At 41.0% G+C, this 21,421-nt stretch overlaps 1 pseudogene; it reads left to right on the top strand.

The window, feature by feature from the left end:
- Positions 1-19,824: 19,824 nt before the first annotated feature.
- Positions 19,825-20,747, top strand: LOC100430820 (aldo-keto reductase family 1 member B1 pseudogene; annotated as a pseudogene).
- The last annotated feature ends 674 nt before the right edge of the window (positions 20,748-21,421 follow it).

The following is a 21,421-nucleotide window of genomic DNA, read 5'->3' as shown; positions in this document are numbered from 1 at the left end:
TAGTCAGTTAGAGATGCAGGATCAACTCAAACTTAAGTTTTCCTAGCCTCAAAGTCTACCTTCGATCCATCTTAGCCATTAAGGAATATTGCCTTACATATAAGCCCCTAATATGTCTTAAGAATGTTTGTGTATGACTATGTACACACACACACACACACACATACACACACACACACACATTCTGATGCTTATCATCCTTAACTATTATGGGAGAGAATGCTAACTGAATCCCCAAATCCATTCTCCTTTGAGCAGGGAAATGCTTGTGTTTTAGATGGACACCTGACTGTTCAGTGTCAGAATGACATTTCCCAGCTCCTTGGTGTCTAGCTGTGAGCATATGTGATGTATGCAGTTTCCAGAGCATGTCCTTGAAAAAGAGGTTGGTTGCCCTCTCCTTTTTCATTCCCTGCTTCTGAGAGCTGGAACTTGGTCTGGTGCTGCTAATGAACCACCATCAGTCATGAGGCTGAGGACAACACCTTAACAGAAGGTGGAGCAACAAAATAAAAGCAAACCTGTTTCCCTGTCTGTCCTTGAAACAGAGCCACCTACTTGCCCCAGAATGCTCAACTATTATACCTCTGGGCAGTAATCTGTGAAAAAAGCAAACTCCCATCTTACTTAAGGCACTGGATTTGGGGGTCTCTTTGTTACAGTATTTTGGGCTCTATTCTAACTACCACAACTACTAAGATAAAGGCTTCCTACAGGCTTCTAGCATTGCATAGTAGTGGGAATACTTCAAATGTTCTTCTTATTCAGCATTGGGGTCAGGCTGCATTCCTACCTGTGGTCTCTTGAGTGCTTAGCTGTGGATTGCTCTTAATCTACCCTTGTTTTATCAGCTTGAAATGCTTATGTATTGAACTGTTTATCTTCAGGATGAAGTTCGTTATTTCTTCTGTATAAATGCAGTTTATCATATGACAGTTACATTCTTTTTCTCATTGTGAAACTCTGCTGATAAACCTCAACATGGAGAAAAAAAGGCTATAAACTTTTCTTCCCACAGTAATTCAGATTTACACTCAAATGCTACTTTGTTAAATATTATTTGTGCAGTTATTGTTTTGTATCATGGCCCTGTCCCTAAACTGAGTTTGGCCTGACACTAAGTTGAGCCAGTTTGGTAACTTTTGCTCTTAGAGTTTAAAGTTTGCCTGCAACCAGTATCCTTGCCTTTTGTTTTTATTTCTTTTGTATAGGCTCAGACATAGACACACTTTAAAATAGAACCTAACCCAATGTATCTCATTGCAAAAGAAAGAAGAAATCTAAAGGACACAAGATCACATTTTGTTTTTTTTTTTTTTTTTAAGATGGAATCTCGCTCTGTGACTCAGGCTGGAGTGCAGGGGCACAATCTCAGCTCACTGCAACCTCTGCCTCCTGGCTTCAAGTGATTCTCCTGCCTCAGCCTCCTGAGTCACTGGGATTACAGACATGTGTTACCATGCCCAGCTAATTTTTTGTATTTTTAGTAGAGACAGCTTTCTACCATGTTGGCCAGGCTGGTCTTGAACTCCTAACCTCAGGTGATCCACACATGTTGGCCTCCCAAAGTGCTGGGATTACAGGTGTGAGCCACCGCACCTGGCCAGCACAATTTTTAAATGTATAAAGTTTGCAACACTAAAAAAAAAAGAAAGAAAAAAAAAAGAATTACCTTGCCTCCCCAACCTTTTCTCTTTCTTTCTTTCCTTTTTTTTTTTTTTAGAGACAGGGTCTCACTCTGCATCTAGGTTGAAGTCCAGTGGTACCATCATAGCTCACTGCAGCCTCAAACTCCAGGGCCTGAGGGATCCTCCTGCCTCAGCCTCCCAAAGGGCTGGTATTATAGAGATGAGCCACCAGGTCCAGCCTTGCCTTGGCCTTTTAAAACTCAACTTTTGTTTGCCCCAGTGAATTATTTTATTGCTGCACATGAAAAACAAATACTAACAACATGGTATGGGGCTATTTTTAAATTGAGATCAATGAAAAAACAGCACACATTTTCAGTGCTGGCCTTTCCTTTCCAAAAGGTCTTTTATGGAAGTAATTTGTGGATATTTTAAACTTAGAGAAGGGTGTGGTTATTTACATAGTTTGGGATTCCCAAATTACCTACAGTATCTAAAACCAGAGAGATTATTATATGTATAAGAGTAGACAAAATGAAGTAAAAAATCAAAGCTTTTTTACATTCTGTTTGGGTTTCAGAGGGACCATTTCATGGGAATAGATGAAAGAGTAACTCTTTTTGAGGTCTACATATAAGATCATCAAAGCACAGTCACATTTATATTAGAAAGGCTAAGATTAACCAGTTAGAAAGCGTATTGCAAAGCAGGCAGTAAACAGGAAGATGGGGAGGCATTCTTTCAAAGGTGGGGTGCACAGTTGTTCTTCCTGTTTATCTGTCATGAAAAAGTAGATTACCATGGAGAGGACCACTGAGAAGCCTATTTTATTCTTTTTCTTCCGTATTTAATCGAATACTCTTTTACAATATAACATTAATGTGGATGACTTTCATCAGCTAGATTTTATTCATTTCTAGCTAAGGAAAATATTTTTGAAATGGAGTAGGGAAAATGAGAATGGCAGTATTTTATATAAATTATTTTATAGGATACTTGGAGAGGGTGGTAGGGTGTGAAACCTCAATGGGGTTTCAATAAGAGGTTTTGTACAATGGAGGATAACTTGAAGCTCAGTATAGAAAGTGTTGTGTATATGGTAGGCCCAGGGTCAAAAAAGAGGTGAGAAGGCAGGAAAGACAAGCTTCCTCTTATTCCAGTAAATTTTGCCAAGTCTCTGATGGTATCAGAGGCTCAACAATCTCTGGTTTTGTCTGTTACTATAAAACACCTTCACCTTAGCATTGACTGTTTAAAGAAGGCAGAATAAACATCAAGAAAGGTTTTGTTTTGTTTTGTTTTGCTTAATTATGAAGGTAGGTTTAAAAGCAGATTAACAATGCATAGCAAATGCTGCTTGCATATAGGTTGGTTGTTGTTGCTATTAGAAATGCAAGTTTGGTGAATTAAAATTGCACGGAAGCATCTTTTTCTTTAAACAGTGTAATTATGGTGGGTTCATCTTTATAAAATGGGCAAATGAAATGAATAACAGCCCAATTTAACTGAAGTATTCAGGACATATAATTGTAGACCAAATTGGTTTATTTTGGCTTAATCCGTTTGAATAATTACATTAGTTCTTCCATCGATTTAAATGTGAAATCAATCATTCTGTCAACCCATGCATTGTTCTGGAGTTTCCCAACTCTATTCTCCATACTGAAGGATTCACTTATATACAACTGGTAGGCATCTGCACTTAGAAAACCCTCTACCATTACAACATATAACATTAGTAACAAGTAAAAGTCTGAGATGAGTTTTATGTATAAATAAGAGCAAACCATTGAGGAGATGTGCACCTATACCTCCGTTGATGATACTCTCTCAGCCTTGGGCAAGAAAATGATCAACATCATCAAATATTTATTGGCACCCATAGGAGTGCTGCTTCAGCACTGGGATTGCTGCCTGCTCTCTTCTGGGGGTTAGAGTTGAAACTTCAATCCCTCAAACAAAAACTAAAAATTTATGTGTGAACTGAGCTTTAAAAATGAGCATTTTTGCATACTTCTATCATATACACACTTATACTGGAGTAAAACTCAAAACTCCAAATCCTTAAAACCATCGGAAGGTAGATTTCCTTGTTTAAATATCAGATGATTGAGAATTTTCAGACTATGATTCTTTTGAATTAGAGTGGTGATGAATGTTCAGGGTTGACGGAAGCAATCAGGGCTCTGGATAGTCTATCTCCACTATCAATTTTATGTTTTTATACATGTATAAGATATGTGTGTGTATATATATGTGTGTGTGTGTATATATATATATATATATATATATATTTTTTTTTTTTTTTTTTTTTTGAGACGGAGTCTCGTTCTGTTGCCCAGGCTGGAGTGCAGTGGCACAATCTCAGCTCACTGCAAGCTCCACTGCCTCCCAGGTTCATGCCATTCTCCTGCCTCAGCCTCCCGAGAAGCTGGGACTATAGGCGCCCGCCACCATGCCCAGCTAATTTTTTTGTATTTTTAGTAGAGATGGGGTTTCGCCGTGTTCACCAGGATGGTCTCGATCTCCTGACCTCGTGATCTGCCCTCCTCAGACTCCCAGAGTGCTGGGATTACAGGCGTGAGCCACCGTGCCCAGCCGATATATAATGTTATAACTCCTGTTATGGGTTGAATTTTGTCCCCCAAGAGATATGTTGGAGTCCTAATCCCCAGGACCTCGAAGGTACGCGTAAGATTACAGTGGTAATCAAGCTAAACTGAGGTCATTAGGGTGAGCTCAAATTCAGTATAACTGGTGTCCTTATAAAAAGGAGAAATGTAGATACAGAGACAGACACAGGGAGGGAAGGTGGAGGTGAAGACACATAGGGAGGAGACAGCCGTGTGAATGGAGTGGTGCACTTGCAAGCCCGGGAGAAACAAGGACGGCTGGCAAACACTGGAAGCCAGAAGAGGCAAGGGAAGGTTCACCCCAGAATTGTCAGACGAAGCATAACCCTGCCGAAATCTCAGTTTCAAGCTCCCAGCCTCCACAGCTGTGAGATTGTACATTTCTGTTGTTTTAAGCCACCCAATTTATGGCACTTTGTTACTGCAGCCCTTGCAAACTAATACAACCCCTGTACTTCTTCCCTTCCCCATTGCCACTATCCTGGCTCCAGTCATATGACCCTCTGAGGCAGCTTCCTGATGAATTCCTCCCCAAAATCTTTGACTGACTCCTCTCCATTCTCACTTCTGTGGCCAGAGTAGTGTTTTAAACACAAACTGATCAGTTTATTTGCTTGTTTCAAACTTGGTTTCACTTCCCATTTGTCTAGCTTAGGATAGAGTCCAAACTGCATAGCATGGCTTATGGCTCTCTTTCGACTGGCCCTTGCCACTTCCCCATCCTCATCTCTTGAGATTTACTCTCTTTCTCTTACCCTTCACTACTCACATTCTACCCCACAAAACTGACAGTTTTTAGAATATGTCATGTTTTCTTTCCTTCTGACCTTGCTTAGGAGTCTTTTCCCCTGCCTCTTTTGCTACCTAAGTCATACCGTGCTTTAGGTCTTGTATCTATCAGTGCTCTCCAGATAAACAAACAATAGGTTAGATGGATGGAGAGATGGAGAGAGTAGATAGATTAGTAAAAGGAGATTTATTATGGGAATTGGTTCATGCAATTATGGAGGCTGAGATGTGCCACCATCTTCCATCTCCAAGCTGGAGAACCAGGAAAGCTGATGGAGTAATTTGGCCCAAGTTCAAAGGCCTGAGAAACACAGAAGCTGATGGTGTAAGTCCAAATCCAAGGCCAAAGGCTTGGGAACTGAGGGGGCTGCTGCTGCAAGTTCTGGAATCCAAAGGCCTGAGAACCAGGAGATCTAATGTCCAAGGGCAGGAGAAAATAGATTCCTCAGCTCAAGAAGAGACAGAGAATTCACTCTTCCACTTCCTTCTTGTTCTATTCAGGCCTTCACTGGATCAGATGATATCCACCCACATGGATGAGGGCAGCTCTTCTTTACTTACTCTACTGATTCAAATGCTAATCTCTTCCAGAAACACCCTGATAGATGCACTGAGAAATCATGTTTTACCAGCTATCTGGGCATTGCTTAACCTAACCAAGTTGCACAAAATTAACCACCATGAGCCTCATTTTGGATGTCATTTCTCTGACACTTGGATTTGATGTCCTTCTTGAGCATTCACAGCACCATGTAATGCCATAGTCAGAGCTTGTGCAGTACGGGGTTGTCATTGACTGCTTACTTGTTGGTGCTTGACCCACTAAATCTAAGTTCCGTGAGTACAAGAATCAGATCAGTGGTAGTTCCAATGTCTCTACAGGAGAGAATCTGAGTGACAATCTAGTGAAAAGAAGGGCTAGGAGTGGCCAGGCATGGTGGCTCACACCTGTAATTCCAGCACTTTGGGAGCCCAAGGCAGGTGGATTGCTTGAGCTCAGGAGTTCAAAACTAGACTGGGCAATACGGTGAAACCTTATCTCTACAGAAAAGACATAAATTAGCCAGGCATAGTGGCACACATCTGTAGTCCTGGCTACTTGGGGTTTTGAGGCAGGAGGATCGCTTGGGCAGGGGAGGTCAAGGCTGCAGTGAGCTGTGTTCGTGCCACTGCACTCCGGCCTGGGTGACAAAGTGAGACCCTGTCTCAGAAAACAGAAACAGAGACAAAGAAGGACTAGGAGTTTATTTGGGTTGAGGAAGGGGCTAATGGAGATTATGGTATGTCTAAGGCCTCCCGAAACTATCCCTTGTATTGCCTCTAGCAGGCATTATGTCTATCTTGTTTACTGCTGTGTCTGGCACATAATGGGTGCTCAAAAATGTTAAGTACACGAATGACACTGAATACATGGGAAGTTTCATGATCAGTTAGGCCCAAGGTCAGAACCAGATGCACTAATTTCAAGTGGTACAGAAACATCTTAAAATTCTTCTTGCGTAAGCTCAGGATTGGTCATAGGTAACACAGGCTACTGGAAGAAGAGAGAGGCAAAGACTAGGAGTCAGGCTAAGCTCCGTTATAAGTAAGGCTGACTAGCCGTTCCTCATCAGTTCCTCTGACCTTGGTCTTTTCTGTTGTTCATTGAAAGTGCAGCTCTTATTATCTACTATTTACCAGCTGCTCTCTTCTTTTGTAGCAAAATGAAAGAGCACCATTTCTCTAAGATAGATAGTCTATGTAAGAATGATTTTATTTCTGTCTAAAGATGCTTTACGCAGCACTCACCCTCTTGCATGCTTATTTAATGGACTTGCCTCAGGCATGGCCATTCCAAATCCCATGGAATGGTACCTTTTTAGGGAATGGTAACAAAGCATAAAAGGGGACATTAAAATAGAAAGGGATTGGAAGGGAGAATAAGCATAATTGAATGATGGCTAGTGAGGGCAAACTTTGGAGGAAGGATTTATATGGGTTTTGAAGAGAACTAGACTTACTAAGAGCGTAGAATCCTGACAATTACATTGTTAAATAGCCACAGGTATTTATTGAGTATCTTCAAGGAGTAATATCTCAGAAATTAAGGAGGACATGGAAAAGGAGTGAGAACTTTCCTAAGCACATTGTATACATTAATGGAAGACACACAATGGGAAAAATGTACGTGTAGCTAATACTGCATTTCTATGATGTATATTTGGGAGAGAAATAGATCAGAGGAAGAGACTAGCAGCCATGTAACATTGTACTGTTCCCTGCATTTATCTTTTCTTGTGGACATGTAGGTTGCTCTCTGGGCCAGGAAGGCAAATTGGTTTCATCTTAAGTGCCATCTAAGAGAGATAATAGCTAATATCAGCAGTAGTAGTGTGGGGAAGAATTCTGAGAATACATCTAGGCTCACTGAGAAAATAGTGTCATAATTAATTAGTGATGTCTGCCAGTTAACAGAGGGAAAGGAGGGAGAACAAAGGCATTATATATTTGCATAAACTTGCCATCCCTGTTCCAGACCATTGGCAGAAATCTGAGTATCCTCAGGGGCTTTCAGTTCCTGTTTTCTTCTTTAAGTATAAGCCAGAAGTTTGCTCTTCCAAGACACTCTTTTGGTGAGATAAAAGATCTTGCCTTCTAGGTTGAAAAATACGAGCTTCAGTGAAAAATTCACATATACTTATCCTAATTCCCAATTCAATAAGATTGCTCAGTAATAATAAAATAAATTTTAAAAAATGCTTTAAAACACCTATCAAATATTAAAGATGAAAAAGGGGATAACAGCATTATTTGAGAAAGTTTAGGGAATTGTATAATCTCATACAATACTGACTAAAATGTAATTTGGTATAATCTTTCTGGAAAGCCATCAGGTAATATATGTTAAGAGCCCAGACTATTCATATCCTTTCATTCAGTGATTTTAGTAACCAAAACTTCTCTTAATCATGTAATCAATTAGAAACTCAGATTCACATTTAAAGATATTTAATACAGGTTTTTTTTTAATAACAAATAGTTGAAAATAAACCTAAATATCTGACAAGATGGGATTGATTAAATAATAATATGTACATTTAGCATATTAATATGGCAGCCACCAAAAAGTCATGAAAGATTTTTTTTTTAAATGTTGATATTATCTATTAAGTGAAAAATACAAGCTAGAAAGTACAATGTGGAGTATGATTGTAATTTACTAAACACATTTTTTTCTCTTTAAGAGTGTATTAATAGTGTGTCACAAGCACATGCATACACACACACACACACACAGCACACGACTGAAGGGACATATACCAAATATCAGCAGGGATGATGGGTGAATTTTTATCTATTTATCTAGTTTTATTTTTTGTACTTTCCAATTTTTTCACAATAAAATGTAAAACAGGGAAGGAAGATAATTACTTGTTAAAAATTTACCAGTGTTCCAAGTTACCTCTGGGTGGTCTAGCCTGTCCATTTGTCTCCAGCTAGGACGAATAGAATTCTTTATCATAGTTTGCTATCTCAGCATACATTGTACAAAGCATGCTACAAATAATTTTCCCTGTGATTTCTATAGACAAAGGGATTGTAACATTGGAGGGAAAGAGGGGGCATAAATAATTAGGGTAAAGCCAGGCTGCAAGTCATTGGCAAAGCCTTAAAGAAAATTCAAGACTCCAGCTTTCTAGCCCCAAACTTGAATCCCTCCACCACACTCTGTTCTATTGTTCAAACTCATTTGGCTGTCACATGCCCTCTAATCAGTTAGAATTCAGTCTTTGCAGAATTGGAACGTGAATGAAAAGGGTTTTTTTTTTCCTTCTGTTTCAACGCTGTTGTTGAAGTCATCTCCTCTGAGGCCTTGAAACTAAATGGCTTTCCAGCTTTAAAGAGCCCTCCTATTTTGTGTGACTACAGATTGTTAGCATCTGGACTTGCTTCATGTGGCCATTTTATTTCCAGTCGACATCAATGTTAACTTCGTTAACATGTTAATATTGACCTATTACACGTCATTGGCGTATGTAATTTTGAGGTAATAGATACTTCTAGATGTAGATTTTGTAAGATAGTTATCTTCCTAGTTGCTGCAAGTGAAAATGACAAAATGAGGACTTCTTTTTATATATAAACAACTCATTTCCATCAAATTGGTAGAGCTGGTTATGGGTAGAGAGCAGCCTATTTGTGGCGTAACAAAGAAGGAAATAATAGAGTTGGAAGCACAAAAATCTGTCCATTCTTTGTCTGATTTAATCTCTAACTTGCCCATAACTCAAGTTGTTCTTTTCAGTTTCTCAGAGACCGAGTGTCTCAACTGTAAAACAGCATAATTTATGTCCTTCACATAAAACACAGGATTGGGCTAGGCAGTTCAGTCAAAGTGAAGATTAGCTCAAAGTAACACAAACGCCTTGCAAGTTCTATCAGCTTAAAAGAGTATATCAAATAGTAAGGTGTTATTAAGTGACTTCAACATTTTGATTAAAGATAGTACTAATACAGCTTACATTTGCATAAAACTTGTTTTTGGCCAGGTGCAGTGGCTCACTCCTGTAATCCCGGTACTTTGGGAGGCCGAGGCGGGTGGATCATCTGAGGTCAGGAGTTGGAGACTAGCCTGGCCCACATGGTGAAACCCTGTCTCTACTAAAAAACACAAAAATTAGTCTGGCATGGTGGCAGGTGCCTGTAATCTCAGCTACTTGGGAGGCTGAGGCAGGAGAGTTGCTGGAACCTGGGAGGCTGAGGCTGCAGTGAGCTGAGATTGCACCATTGTACTCCAGCCTCGGCCGACAACAGCAAAACAAACAAATAAACAAACAAAAAAACCCAAACCAAAACAACAACAAAAAACCTTATTTTTAAAGTAATATAGTAAAGTAAAAATATGTTCTCTCTTAAATTTGTCAAATACTAACTTCTAAAAAGCCTTTCTAAGCATTTAACATATAAAGTAACATGAATTTAAACACTATAGGTGCATTTTATGTGAATTTTAATTATTTCAATTTAAAATTGTGTGGTATAAAAATAAACTTTCTTTAATGCACAAAATTTGAGATCATGAGAATCCCCAAATTAAACATTAATCACAAATCACATGATTTAAAAACTGGCAGACCCAGTGGGACATTGATACTCTTTCATGGCATGTGATGGCTTCATTTTAGCTGATAAACAAAAATATGTTCTCCGTTCCATCAGGACTAGTTCTGAATGATGGAGCTCTTGACATAATGTGAGTACTAAATTAGTCAAGGTGTCTGGACATATATTCTTTGTATATAACATGCTCCTATGGCTTATATAAAAACAACTATGGGATATCAAGCATTTATTATCTAAGATGTCTCACTTTAAGACTTTGAATTAAAATTTTAAAAGAAACAGATCAAGCAATGCCAGTGTCTGGAATCAGCTAACCACATAGTTCTGAATTTGTAGGAACACCAAATGTCTGGCCTATATATTTTTAAGAGCCATAGTAAGACTCTGACAGCCTTCTTCCAGAACAAAAGTAGTTTATTTCTAATCCCAAACAGGCTCTGATGACTCTGAGATGACATTGACTTCCATTGTTCCGTATCTACTCTGCTAATGGCTTTTTAATGCCTAAATCCAAAGAGCTATATTGGATCCTCTTTTGCATGGCTTCCCTGTACATTTCCTTCTTGAACTGCCTCCTTTTGCTTCCTGAGTACAGCACTTTCCATTTCTCCCACCACTCAGTCCTCTGTTTCTATGAATCTGCTGCCTACTCCTCTTTCTCTGCCCAGGCCTTAAATGCTGGTATTCCACAGGGTTCTTCCAGCTACTACTTTTTTTTTTCCCTCTTCTAACTATAAACCCTCCCTGAGTGATTTCACTTGTTCCCTTGATTTTAACCTCTATCCACATGGTAATGACTCTGACGACTATCATTAGCTGTGCACATAAATGATTGACCCCAGGCACCAAAACTGAATTCATTGTCTCCACTGGCCTCAAGAGCTTGTTCTCAGCCTTTTTGTCGTCCTGTACTCTCCCTTCCATCAGCGGCATCACTCAGGCTCCAAGCCAGAAGACACAGGGTCATCCTTAATAACTCCTTTTCCCTCACCCCTTACTATGAAGTTTCTCATCTACACTTACTCATATCATTATAAAATATATTTAAAGTTGATTCCTTTTTTCCATCTCCACTGCCCCTGCTTAAGTAGGGGTTTTCCTCACGTTTTGCTCAGACTTCTGCAGTAGCATCCTAGCAGTGTCCCTGATACCAGTCTCTTCCTCCACATAGTCCATTTGTTACTCCATTGCAAAGCTTTATAAAAAACAAATCTGATTACTTTTTAAAACTTCTGCTGGCTGTTTGATCAACAGAAGTGTTTGTTTGAATGAACGAACAATGGATTTCTTTAATAGAAAGTTCACATTGTATAATAATGAAGAATTCATATCCTGGAGTCAGACGTGGTTTGACGCAGGAGTTTTTCTGTTTATCATCTGAGTGACTGTGGACCATCTCTCTAAGCTTTAGTTAGACATCTATAAAAACGAAATAAAAATATTACCCACTTCATAAGTTATTGTGAAGATTAAATGGGATAATGTGTGTAAGGTACTTAGCATAGTAAGTGCTTCGTAAATGGCAACGTAATAGTTATTATTAGACTCTCAGACATGGGGGCTCAGTTGTTTTACTTAGCACTTTTCATGAATCCCAGTGTGACTAAGCTCAAACTATAAAACATTTGAATTTACCATTATTTCCCCTTAGCTTTGTGACCCTAATGACTGTGTAATGTTTTTCCTGATGCTTATTCACTGGTAGAGTTTTATGTAATATAGATTATTTCATACAAGGTGATTTCATTACTGTGGTACTTTTCCCCTGATTTTTGAGTAGAACTGTATCTAATCCCTTAAAACTTTAGCTAATAAATCAGGTTCTGGAATCTTGTTTTGGGCTCAATTTTGAAACAAAATGAATTTTTTTTAATTCAAAGGATTAATTTACTGTTTCCTTGTACACATTTAATGGAAAAATAAACCCAAACTACAAGGCAAACATGCTGCCAATTTTTTGTAAAATTTAATATTTAAAATACAGACATATTTTGCATATTACCTTAAAACAGTTTCTCCTATGACCAAATTAGTTCAAATCCTCGTGAAGCAACGTCCATAAAAGCATCCAGACATTTTCAAAAGCTCCTTTTTATTTCACTGTAATGTACATTTCACTGCAATGTACAACTGTAATGCAATAACATCTTACAGGTAGGAAAATTTTAGAACTGTTAAAATTGATAGCATGCATTTCATGTTAGGGATAAAGAAATGAAGTGGAAGGCCACGGTATGGCTCATTATGCCATACCAGCATATACTTGGATTTCCCAAGGAGCTGATTATATAGAGAAGGATGGGTAAAGCAGAAAAAGGCTTTTTTAAGAGGGCTCATTGGCATCACCTATGTTCGATTTGCACTGGATGTACCATGCAAATACTTAATGATGTTTATTTATACAGAAAAGAAAAACTAAGTTTTCCAAACGGCCATCAGTCATGTAGACTCTTTTCCCCCAGGGTTATTATTTAGGAATGAAAGTCTTAGTTCTGTTTGGTTGCAAATACATCTATTTGATCGATTTGCCAATACTGTCATTCTTTTGGGGGTGGAGTGGAGGTGGGAGTGGGGGGAAACATTGCAAACCTTGACCTGCAAAGGGGTTTTAGCAGTAGCTTTTGGGACTTCTTTTTTGTTTTGTTTTTGAGATGGAATTTCTCTCTTATTGCCCAGGCTGGAGTGCAATGGTGAGATCTCGGCTCACCACAACCTCTGCCTCCCGGTTCAAGCAGTTCTCCTGCCTCAGGTTCCCAAGTAACTGGGATTACAGGTATGCACCACCACACCTGGCTAATTTTGTATTTTTAGTAGAGACAGGGTTTTTCCATGTTGGTCGGGCTGGTCTCGAACTCCCAATCTCAGGTGATCCGCCTGCCTCGGCCTCCCAAAGTGCTGGGATTATAGGTGTGAGCCACCGTGCCCAGCCTGCCTTTGGGACTTCTTTGGAAGCCACATGCACTGAGTAGCAGTTTCTAGTGATGCAGCATGAGATTACGGGAAAGGGTACTAGATTTTGTTCAAGTACTGGCTCTGTTCCTATCTGTGTGATGCTGGGCAAACCACTTTCTCTTTTTGAGCTCCCATTTTATTCTACCCTATCTGTAGGACTTTGATGTCTGCCTTCTTAAGGCCATTCTTTAAAACATCTTTTCAGAAAATTTCTCTCTCGATTCTTGTGTTCTCCTCCTCCCACTTTCCTTTCTTCCTTCTTCATTTTCTTCCCTTCTCTCTTTTCATAGGTTTTGTTAATTTAGCACAATTTAAGCTTTGTATCATCAGAGAACATGGTAAAGATTTTCATTCACTTTAGTCTTTTATAAGCATGGGTATGGTATTATATTTCTAGGGTAACCATTAAAAGTATAGAAACAAAAGGTACAACTTACTAAAGCGATAGAGGAAAAAAAATCCAAAAAAGAAGAACCAAAATAGAGTTGGGGAGAAATTGTTTATTTTAGTCACTGTCTGATCTTTTTCAACTTTGGAGATGGAATAAGTTAACAATTTGCTTAACTTAAAAAACTTTTTTCTTCCTCCCTTCCTCCCTCCCTTCCTTCCTCCCTCCCTTCCTTCCTCCCATTAACTTTTCTTTCCCTTTTGTTGCTTTTTCTTCTTTCTCATATTGATCTCTTTTGCCACGTAGGTGCAAAGCAGCCCTTTTGACTGCTGTGCAGATGAATAGTTATTAGAATGTAGTTGTGTGATTATACCATATAGTCAACTTGTAGAGTTCTTAGTTGATATAATGCCTAGCCAAATAAGTTTCAGAAATAAAAGATAAATTGTCAAAGGAATGCTATTAATTGAAAACCACCATAATTCTGGTTGCATGTATCCCCATCCTATCTTTTCAGTCACAGTACGTACTCATTTCCAAAAGGTAATCAAGATCTGAAATGTTCATATATTTGTTATAAATTTTAAAAGGACTTAGCTGTTTCTCAGAGGATTACAAGCACTTATTGAGACACTAGCTCATCTTTCTTTGCTCCGCTTCCAAATACATTTCTTGCACATAGCTCTGCAGTCATAAATCATCCCAAGGATCTCAGGTCTGGAGTCTCCAGAGCTGTAGATCATCACCTGAACATAATTCTCAAATCTCTGGGCGCCGCTCTGCGTATTCTAGCCCCATGTTACTTTGACCTTTCCTTTGATGTCCAGAATTTATTGTGTTCACGTGAACATCCTCAATGATTTTCTGTTTTCATTTTTGGAGAGGAAGGTGTATTGTATATTTATAGACAATTACATTTCTCTCTTTCGTTCGTTCGTTCGTTCTTTCTTTCTTTCCTCTTTTTTCTGCGTCTGTCACCCAGGCTGGGGTACAGTGGTGCGATCTTGGCTCACTGCAAATTCCGCCTCCCGGGTTCAAGCAATTCTCCTGCCTCAGCCTTCTGAGTAGCTGGGATTATAGGCACACGCCACCACGCCCAGCTAATTTTTGTATTTTTAGTAGAGATGGAGTTTCTCCACGTTGGTCAGGCTGGTCTTGGACTCCCGACCTCAGGTGATCCGCCCGCCTTGGCCTCCAAAAATGCTGGGATTACAGGCGTGAGCCACCGCGCTTTGGCCCTCTCTTTCTTTCTTTTCTTTCTTTCTCTCTCTCTCTCTTTCTCTTTCTCTCTTTCTTTTTGAGATGGAGCTCTGTCACCAGGCTGGAGTGCAGTGGTTCAATCTCTGCTTACTGCAAGCTCCACCTCCTGGGTTCAATTGACTCTCCTGCCTCAGTCTCCTGAGTAGCTGGGACTACAGGCATGTGCCACCACGCCCAGCTAATTTTTTATATTTTTAGTAGGGATGGGGTTTCACCATGTTGGCCAGGATGGTCTCGATCTCTTGACCTCATGATCTGCCTGCCTTGGCCTCCCAAAGTGCTGGGATTATAGGCATGAGCCACCGCACTCGGCCTACATTTCTTTTTCAGCAATAATTTCTATTCATGAATTATTATGAGGCATTCACTGTTTTGGCACAATCTTTTTATTTTTGAAACAGAGTCTAGCTGTATCGCCCAGTCTGGAGTGCAGTGGCGTGATCTTGGCTCACTGCAAACTCCGCCTCCTGGGTTCACACCATTCTCCTGCCTCAGCCTCCTGAGTAGCTGGGACTACAGGCGCCCGCCACTGCGCCCGGCTAATTTTTTTGTATTTTTAGTAGAGACAGGGTTTCACCATGTTAGCCAGGATGGTCTCCATCTCCTGACCTCGTGCTCCGCCTGCCTCGGCCTCCCAAAGTGCTGAGATTACAGGCGCGAGCCACCGCACCCGGACTGGCACAATCTTTTAATGAACTTAGAGTACAAAACAGATGAGCTAGAAGGGGTCTTACCAGACCCTCTGATCCAGTCCTCTGCCTTTTAGCAGTCGTCATAGCCTTTTCTCTTTGGGAAAATTGGATGATTTATTTGTTTCTGCCACACCTGATCAGCATACAGTTTAGTGCAAAAAAGGTTCAAACTAGTTTAAGAAGAAGTGGGCTTTGGTCAGAGGAAAGGCCATATACTTTATGTCAAAGGAAATGGATGTTGGGAGTAGATGAGCATATATCACAGGTCTGAGCAACATGTTTCCCCAGGGTGGACTGGAATTCCAGTGGTTCATGATCCTGTCAAAATCAAGTGGTTGAGAGAAATGGGCTCCAGATTTCCTCTGTTACAACAGAAACTTGCAGATACTAGTCCATGTTAAAATGAGAAATAGTAGGACCTCGGTTTTCTCTCGAGTAAATTATTATTCAGGAAGGAAAATAAAGATTATTGATCATTGGGTTACAGCTTCAAAAGGAACAGGTGTTCTGTGGAGAAATCAGTTTGATTTTGTGTGGAAAAGCAGACCATCCCGGGAGCAATGGTGCTAATACCTGCTAAGCCACGTGGTAAAAGAAAGCAAAGTTGTTAGCCATATGGGATCAGTCAAGACAATCTGATTGTTTTATAAAGGTCTTGGTGTCAGTCCAGGACTATTTGATAGGGTCTCTAGTACCTGATGCTGAGGTCTTTTATGCATTTCTTGCACATTTACCATCTGCTTGAGCCTGTGTTTTTGGAGTTAATTTATTTCACATGGAAGAAACCTTAGAGCTCATCTGGCCTCTTGGTGGCCTATTAATGTACCTTTAAGGGCCAGAAACTGATGTAAATGTGTAACACTGCTGGGTATAGATGAGAGAAAGTGGGGGACTGGGCTGGGCTGGACTGGAGAGTGATACACACACATACACACACACAATGCATGTCTGAGCTTATATGGGGCCAGATTTGAACCATAGGCCACAACTTAGCAATGATTAAGCCTCTAACCCCTTATTCTATAGACAGAGAAAATGAGGTCACCTGTATAGTTGATGGCAAAGCTGGGAATAGAATCTGTGCTCTGTCTCCCAACCAGGAGGTTTAGGGGATTGTGTATAAGACATATGTACAAGACACAGTCATGAGAGCATGTTATCACCCAGAAATACTATCACTTGGTGTGGCTGGTGTGCAGGCTTCAAAGAGAGAGAGAGAAAAGTGATAGGAGAGGGGCCAGAGATGGAACCAGTGGCTGGACCCTGAAGAGTCTTCTCTGCCATTGAGTTTGGACCCAATCCTGGGGAAAAAAATCAAAACAAAACAAAACTCTAGAAGCCGCTAGATTTTAATATAGAAACTTGTCCCTGAGGGAATGCTACAAGGAGAGACTACTCCTTCACCATTGGCCAACCCCATAGAGTGTGACAGGAGAAGTCACCCTTAGGCCAGGCTAGGAGGCCAATTTTCAGAGGGTGTTCTCTTCTCTTCACAGACTCTGTTCAGCCCCTCAGGCCAGTGCACAGGCTCTGTCTCCACTATGCCAGTGGAGTTAGACACTGAACCCAATGCACAAGCAATCTTCCTTGTTGGTAGTGTTGGGCAGAAGGGCTGCTGGGGGATGAGAAATCACAGATCATAGCTAATATTCTTGAAATTAGAAGCAGACAACTTTAAAGATTCATTGGTCTTAAAAACATGATCTATCTAAATAATTTATTATCTCGAGGTGAAAATTCTTCAAATTTGTTTTCTAAGGCTCTCATTATTCAAAGTCTTCTTATTGCCTCCATCCTAAAATAATGTTCTTTTATAGAGATAACTTTATTTACTATAAGGAGAATTATAAAAGTAAATGTACAGGAAAATGGCAAAGTATGAATTGTTTAAGAATGTTACAACCTCTGTCTCTTATTTAGTGTTACTCTCTTGCAGTTTGGATGACAAAAAAACCATGGCTTATGGTAAAGTGATTAAAGCTTCCCCAGGAGCTCCAGCTGTCAGTGTAGTGATAGCCCTTCTCATCATGGATTTTCTCTTTCCATACTTAGTGTTCTTCTTTTTGGTTTTTGTCCACTGTGGGCAGACATCTGTGAATAATGGAGCACATGCTTATAGCCGCTATGGGCAACATTCTATGACCTAATCAATCTGTGGAAATTTCAGTTTTTAATTAGTATCAAAGAAATAACAAGCATTTCTGGGCCATCATTTACAAGAAAACACTGCTTTTTGTTTTGTTTTATTTTGTTTTTTTTTGAGACAGAGTCTTGCTCTGTCATCCAGGCTGGAGTGCAGTGACACGATCTCGGCTCACTGCAAGCTCCACCTCCCTAGTTCATGCCATTCTCCTTCCTCAGCCTCTCCAGTAGCTGGGACTACAGGCTTCCGCCACCATGCCCAGGCTAATTTTTTTTTTTTTGTATTTTTAGTAGAGATGGGGTTTCACCATGTTAGCCAGGATGGTCCCGATCTCCTGACCTCATGATCTGCCCACCTTGGCCTCCCAAAGTGCTGGGATTACAGATGTGAGCCACCGTGCCCAGCCTGAAAACACTGCTTTATGGGAGATTATAGGTTATTGTTTTCTTCTCCATAAAAAGTTATGATGAGAATAAAAATGTCCCCTAAATTTGCCCTTTCTTTTCTTTCTTCTTTTTTTTTTCTTTTTTTTTGAGATGGAGTTTTGTTCTTGTCGCCCAGGCTGGAGTGCAGTAGCACAATTTCAGCTCATTGCAACCTCCGCCTCCCAGGTCCAAGGGATTCTCCTGCCTCAGCCTCCTGTGTAACTAGGATTACAGACACCTGCCACCATGCCGAGCTAATTTTTGTATTTTTAGTAGAGACGGGGTTTCAGCATGTTGGCCAAGCTGGTCTCGGACTCCTGACCTCAGGTGATCCACCCACCTTGGCCTCCCAAAGTGCAGGGATTACAGGCGTGAGCCACTGTGCCCAGCCTAAATTCGCCCTTTCTAGGACTTGGTGTAAGCACTCTTTCTATATAGGTCCTGTTATTTGAGTTTATGGGATCTCCTACCTATTGATCTCTGTATTATCCCTAACTGTGAGACGCTGTGTCTTTACTTTTCTCTTGAATTTGGCTTAGATTTTACTGCCCATTGTTCCAATATCACTCTTGCTCACTCCCTTGTCAGTCTTCTTTAGTTGCACCAGAACTGATGAGTGGTTCATAACTGCTGTTGCACATCACTGGGAAACTTCCTCAGAACACAAATGTCCTGGCCAACCATCAGGTTTATGAAGCCTGGAATCTCAGGGACATAGTCCATGCATGTGTGTGAGTGTTCTCAAAAAATTCCCAGTGTGATTCTGACACAAATCCCAGTTAAATAACCACTGATCCTAACCAAACCCTCTGTTGGCTAAACTAGCTATTTTGTCATCTCTGTGATTGTATCAGGCAGCTGAGAAGTGCTGGGGAGTTATCACGTATAGGCTGCCCATTGTCACTACAGTTTCATAGTCACCATCCTCAACTGGGCACTCCATGCTGCCCGTGCATCCTACCAAATTGATTTAATTGACTGGCCCACCACTCTCTGTAATTGCCATTTCAAATCTTCCACACTCTCTGGCTTCTCTTCTCTTCTTCTCAATTTCTGCAGATGATTTTTTGCTTCCTAAGTGGGAAATTCACAACTTATTGCAATACGATTTATAAACCTACTTGTATTAGCACCTATTCTCTTCTCTCCCGTTCCAGTAGAGGAGGAATCTCTTTCATTTAAAGTGAATCCTTTCATGTGTTCTCTGGATCTCATTCCTCCCCACCTCCCCTAATAGACAAGAAGCAGAATTCAACTCATCTGCACATTTAGCTTATCACCTTGATTTCTTAGGGCATTTTACACTGTTTACTCTGTCCTTGAGCTCCTCTGTCTTTTTTCGTTAGTTGTTGTGATAATATACACTCTCTTGGTGTCTTTAGTACCTTGCTGTCCCTCTTCCAAGTCTTTCTTTCTTTTTTTTTTTTTTTTGAGACAGAGTCTCACTCTGTCGTCCAGAGTGGAGTGCAGTGGTGCGATCTTGGCTCACTGCAAGCTCCACCTCCCGAATTCACGCCATTCTCCTGCCTCAGCCTCCTGAGTAGCTGGGACTACAGGTGCCCACCACCACACCCGGCTAATTTTTTTGTGTTTTTAGTAGAGACAGGGTTTCACCATGTTAGCCAGGATGGTCTCGATCTCCTGACATCGTGATCCACCCGCCTCGGCCTCCTAAAGTGCTGGAATTACTGGCGTGAGCCACGGCTCCCGGCTTCTTCCAAGTCTTTCTTTACTGGTATTTCCTACCTAACCTTTAAATATTGAAGTTTCTGTGCATGTTTCTGGGAAGTGGTCTGGGAAGCACTGCATCCATGGCCAGCCACCTCGTGCTCAACAATGGCATGAAGATGGCCATCCTGGGGCTGGGCACCTGAATGTCCTCTCCAGGCCAGGTGGCCAAGGCTGTGAAGGTGGCGACTGATATCAGGTACTGCCACATCGACTGAGCCCAGGTACCAGAATGAGAATGAGATAGGGGTGGCCATTCAGGAGAAGTTCAGGGGACAGATGGTGAAGCATGAGGAGCTCTTCATCATCAGCAAACTCTGGTGCATGTACCATGGGAAGGGCCTGGTGAAAGGAGCCTGTCAGAAGATGCTCAGTGACCCTAAGCAGGGCTACCTGGACTACGACCTTGTTCTCTGGCCAGCCAGCTGTAAGCCTGGGAAGGAATCCTTCCCATTGGATGAGTCAGGCACGTGGTTCCCAGTGACACTGACATTGTGGACACATGGGTGGCCATAAAGAGCTGGTGGATGAAGGGCTGGTGAAAGCTTCTGGCATCTCCACCTTCAACCATCTCCAGGTTGAGGGGATATTAAACAAACCTGGGTTAAACTATAAGCCAGCAGTTAACCAAATGGAGTGCCACCTGTGCCTCACTCAGGAGAAGTTAATCCAGTACTGCCACTCTAAAGGCATTGTGGTGACTACCTGTAGTCCCCTTGGCTCTCCTGACAGCCCCTGGGCCAAGGCTGAGAACCCTTCCCTCCTGGAGGATCCCAAGATCAAGGCGATCATAGCCAGGCGATCCAGGTTGGGATCCGGTTCTCAGGTAGAGGAACTTGATGGTGATCCCCAGGTCTGTGATACCAGAATACATTGCTGAGTCACAGACTTTGAAACAAGCAGCCAGGATATTACCATCTTATTCAGCTACAACAAGAACTGTAGGGTCTGTGCCTTGGTAAGCTGTGCCTCTTATAAGGATTACCTCTTCCATGCAAAGTTTTGAAGGGGTGGATGCCTGCTCAACCCCAGTGACCTACACTTGTTTTTCCTGCTCATTTTTTTCTTGTAAATGTAGCATGGCCTGTGTCACTCAGTGGTGGAACAACTGACCAGCCAGGGCTTGCTTGTCTAGCTTGATGTTGGGTCTGAGGAGCAGTGTCAGTGGAGTAGAAGTCTATTCCAGTTTCCTCTGCCCTTTTTTTTTTTTTTTTTCACCCAGCTAGGGAAAGTGCAGCTTGCATACCCTTTTGTTGACCAAGGAGAAGCAAAAGCTACAAGGTCAAAATAGTGCCACTAATAGTCACATTTTGACTGCTTGTAACTTTTCGGCAAGACTTCTTTTTGCCTAAAAAAAAAAGTGCTGTTGTGAGCTTAAAAATTTTTTGATATTTCTCAGGGCTGTCTACTACCATTTTAACTTCCACTCCCCCATGTTCTTCAAACCTCTATCTTTGTGTTATTGTGTGTGTGTGTGTGTTCGGTTACAGGAATTTGGGTGTGCAAAAGTGTAAATTTCCTTTTTAAACATTTCTCATGTTCTCATTTCTGCTGATAACTCAGTTACTTTGGCTCAGGGTTTCTCAACATCAATACTCTTCACATTTTGGACAGGATAATTCTTTGTTGTGAAGGTTGTCCCATATGTTTTGGGATGTTTAGTAGCATCCCTGGCCTCTA

The sequence above is a fragment of the Macaca mulatta genome, chromosome 7 (genome assembly GCF_049350105.2).
Source record: "Macaca mulatta isolate MMU2019108-1 chromosome 7, T2T-MMU8v2.0, whole genome shotgun sequence".
In the NCBI taxonomy this organism is placed as follows: Eukaryota; Metazoa; Chordata; class Mammalia; order Primates; family Cercopithecidae; genus Macaca; species Macaca mulatta.
This window is presented reverse-complemented; position numbering and strand designations above follow the sequence as displayed.